Consider the following 4,496-nt stretch of genomic DNA (forward strand, 5'->3'; position numbering starts at 1 on the left):
TTGGCCGAGAGATCTGCTGTTATTCTGACTGGCTTCCCTTCGTAGGTAACCTGACCTTTCTCTCTGGCTGCCATTAACATTTTTTCCTTTGTTTCAACCTTCGTGAATCTGATGATTATGTGTCTTGGAATTGATCTTCTTGAGGAGTATCTTAGTGGTGTTCTCTGTATTTCCTGAATCTGAATGTTGGCCTGTCTTGCCAGTTAGGGGAAGTTCTCCTGAATAGTATCCTGAAGTGTGTTTCCCAACTTTGTGCATTCTCACTGTCACTTCAAGTACACCAATCTATTGTAGGCTTGGTCTTTTCACATATTCCCATATTTCCTGGAGGGTTTGCTCATTTCTTTTCATTCTTTTTTCTCTAATCTTGTCTTCACACCTTTTTTCAGTAAGTTAATCTTCAACCTTTGATATCCTTTCTTCCATTCGATTGATTCAGCTATTGATACTTGTGTATGCTTCACGAAGTTCTTGTGCTGTGTTTTTCAGCTTCATCAGGTCATTTATATTTCTCTCTAAACTGGTTATTCTATTTAGCAGTTCCTGTAACCTTTTATCATGGTTCTTAGCTTCCTTGCATTGAATTAGAACATGCTTCTTTTGCTCAGAGGAGTTTGTTATTGCCCACCTTCCAAAGCCTACCTCTTTCAGTTCATCAAACTGATTCTCCATCCAGTTTTGTTCTCTTGCTGGAGAGGAGTTGTGATCCTTCTAAGGAGAAGAGGCATTCTGGTTTTTGAAATTTTCAGCATTTTGTGCTGGTTTTTCCTTATCTTCATGGATTTATGTACCTTTGATCTTTGAGGTGGATGACCTTTGGATGTGGTTTTTGTTTGGGGGTTCTTTATGTTGATGTTGATGTTGTTTTCTGTATCTTTTTCTTCTAACAGGCCCCTCTTCTGCAGGTCTGCTGCAGTTTGTTGGAGGTCCACTCCAGACCTTGTTTACCTGGGTATCACCAGTGGTGGCTGCAGAGCAGCAAAGATTGCTGCCTGTACCTTCCTGTGGAAGCTCCGTCCCAGCGGAGTACTACCCTCATACCAGTGGGTTCTCTTCTGTATGAGGTGTCTGTCGACCTCTTTTGGGAGGTCTCTCCCTGTCAGGAGGCACAGGGGTCAGGGACCCACTTGAGAAGGCAGTCGGTCCCTTAGCAGAGCTCAAGAAATGCACTGGGAGAATCCTCCTTGCCAGTATCAGCTGCTCTCTTCAGAGCTGACAGGCAGGAGCATTTAAGTCTGCTGAAGCTGTGCCCACAGCTGTCTCTTCTCCCATGTGCTCTATCCCAGGGAGATGGGAGTTTTTCTATAAGCCCCTGACTTGGGCTGCTGCCTTTCTTTCAGAGATGTCCTGCCCAGTGAGGAGGAATCTAGAGAGGCAGTCTGGCCACAGCCCCTTGCCAGGCTGTGGTGAATTCTGCCCAGTCCAAATGTCCCAGCCTCCTTTGCACTGTCAGGGGAAAGCCGCCTACTCAAGCCTCAGTAATGGCTGATGCCCCTCTTTTCACTAAGCTCAGTCATCCCATGTAGACTTCAGACTGCTGTGCTGGCAGTGAGAGTTTCAAGCCAGTTATTCTTAGCTTGCTGGCTCTGTAAAAGTGGGACCTGCTGAGAGAGACCAGTTGGCTCCCTGGCTTCAATCCCCTTTCCAGGGGAGTGAATGGTCCTGTCTTGCTGGGGTTCCAGGTGCCACTGGGGTACAAAAGAAAAAATCTACTTCTTCTAGCTTGGTGTCTGCCCAAACAGCCACTCAGTTTTGTGCTTGAAACCTAGGTCCCTGGTGGTGTAGGCATATGAGGGAATCTCCTGATACGCAGATTGCAAAAGCCATGAGAAAAGTGTAGTATCTGGGTTGGATAGCACAGTCCCTGTCGGCTTCCCTTGGCTGGGGAAGGGAGGTCCCCAGATCCTTGCATTTCTTGGGTGAGGTGATGCTCCACCCTGCTTCTGCTCTCCCTCTTTGGACTTCACCCACTGCCTAACCAGACCCAATGTGATGAACTGGGTACTTTAGTTGCAAATGCAGAAATCACTTGCCTTCCTCGTTGGTCTCTCTGGGAGCCTCAGACCAGAGCTGTTCCTATTTGGCCATCTTCTCAAAGGTCCTTATTTTTATATTTTTATGACTACTGCATGTTGGATGTTCTTTAGTACTCTATCTTCCAATTAACCAACTTACTCTTTGACTATGTCCAAATGAGTTTCTCTCATCTATTGCATTCTTTAAATTTCAGTGACATTTTGTATTCAACATTTTTATTGCTTTTTTATTTCTACCTGTGTTGCTTTCATTGCATATATTTTATTATATTCACTCTTTGTTGCTTTGACTATACTGAACATACTTATTTTATTATCCAGGCAGCTGTATAACATTATTGTTTCATTGAGTGAATTCATTACCTAGCTAATTATTCTTGTTATTAAATTTCTTCATGTATTTTTGGAATTTGGGTTTTCTGCCTGATTTGAATGGATAGTTTTGGTTCTCCACCTCTTGCCTACGTTTATTCATTAGCCTGTGCTCCCTCAACCCTTTCTAGAGGCTTTTTGGTTGCTTTCTCCCAGCACTCCAGGCTTCAATCCACTACCACATTTCAGAATGGAAGTTCTGAGTTACTGTCTCATAATGTTGCAGAGAATACTACAGATCCAGTAGAATCAGTTACAATTGCTAGTGGGCTTGGCCCAAATTCTGGTTGCAAGGTTTCATCAGTGATGTTCTTCTTTCCTAGACCTGCAGTTTGCCAGGGTTTGGCAGCAATACTTTTTAGCTTCTTTTCACAAGCAGAGGTAGTCCCTAGGATGGAGCTAGAATGCCACTGAATTTTAGTCTCCTTTCTTCCCCCACCAATAAAAAAAATCTCTGAACTTTCAATTCCTGCTTGATAATTCAGAGTCCAGCAAGCCAATGGCTTAGTTGCACTCATCATTCTGCTTTTCTCTTGTCTAATAAGATGCTTTTTCTCTTATATTTGAGCTTGATTATTTTTTATGGTCTGTTTATCTGTGTAATTTTTTATTCCTTATTTATTTGGAGCAGAAAGAAGAAGGTTGCTAAAGTGTATTAAATTAGTGTACCAAATAGTCCTGGCCATAATATGTGTTTAATATATGTATGTTGGTGTGACTTGTCCTGAGAATAACAAAAAGCAGCTGAGATTATGTGAAACATGTACTGGACCTAAAATTCTGACTCTACTCTCTATATTCTGTATGTTCTTGACATGCCATTTAATTCATATCGCAGAATAGATTCATTGCATTAAGTTGTGCAAACTTGACCCAGGATATAGCCATCTCCACAAGGTTTTTATCTGATTTTATGTTTTCTTTTTTTTGTAGACAGTCTCTTTCCCCTTTCCAGGCACTTGAGGCTGAACCCTTGGAAAGAAAAACAAGCAGTAAGGGATAATTAACAAGGGGTTATTGCCCTTTAAAGGGTCTCAGAACACTTGAAAAAAAGTATTCCAAATAAAAAGTCACTTTTCTCCCTCAAGTTCAAAACTCTGGAAGCCTTGGAATAAAGTAAGACTCCAGATTTTTTTGTTGGATTGAGGTTTTCAGTTCAAATTGCAGCTCCTAAAGTAAGGATTAAAATTCAATCTGACGACTCAAGTTAAGTAAGCTTTCTATGCATAGTTATTAAAATCAATCTTCTTTGTTTGTCACTATGATTTCTGTGTGATATATTCACGTTTAAGAACCAGTGTTGCCCTTATAAAGAGTAACATAATAAAAGTTTACATTTATGGAACATTATAATTGTCAAACGCTAAACTTAGGCCTTGATACACATGATACATAAATTAATGATATACGTTAAAGTATTTAATTTGATATTCTCAATAACTCATTGAGGTAGGACTTTTTGTTATCTTCATTTTACAGATGAAGAAGCTTAGTAAGGTGTGACAGAAACAAGTTGGTGAGTCTATTAGCAATCACTTATTCAAATAGCCTACTTTAGTTTGCTACATGCACAGCTACTTCAAACATAGCATTTCCAGAACTGAACTCTGTCATTTTTGGTGCATGTGAGAATGCTGAGGAGTTCTCCAGAAACTCAAAAGGTTAATCTGATTGCTAAAGAGAAAAGCTAAAGAAAATAGTGTTAACATAATAAATCCTTTCATAGATTCTTGGGCATCCAGTGGCTTTTGTAAATGGATATAAATACCACTACTTGTACATTGCCTCCTGCTCTATTTTATGAAATTCAAATAACTTATAAATAAAGATTTGAAAACTAATTTTTAGTGACCATCTAAACATTGGTTACCAACTTGATGAATTAAATTTCCTAAAAGTTTTAAACTGCAATTACAAATTTGACGTGGCCTTTTTTGAAACACTTCAAACAGCTCGACTACTATATGAAATTTACACAAATACAATGATTAAAAATATATCCGAGGGCGGAGCAAGATGGCCGAATAGGAACAGCTCCAGTCTTCAACTCCCAGCGCGAGCGACACAGAAGACCGGTGATTTCTGCAT

This window comes from Macaca mulatta, chromosome X (assembly GCF_049350105.2).
Source record: "Macaca mulatta isolate MMU2019108-1 chromosome X, T2T-MMU8v2.0, whole genome shotgun sequence".
Lineage (NCBI taxonomy): Eukaryota > Metazoa > Chordata > Mammalia > Primates > Cercopithecidae > Macaca > Macaca mulatta.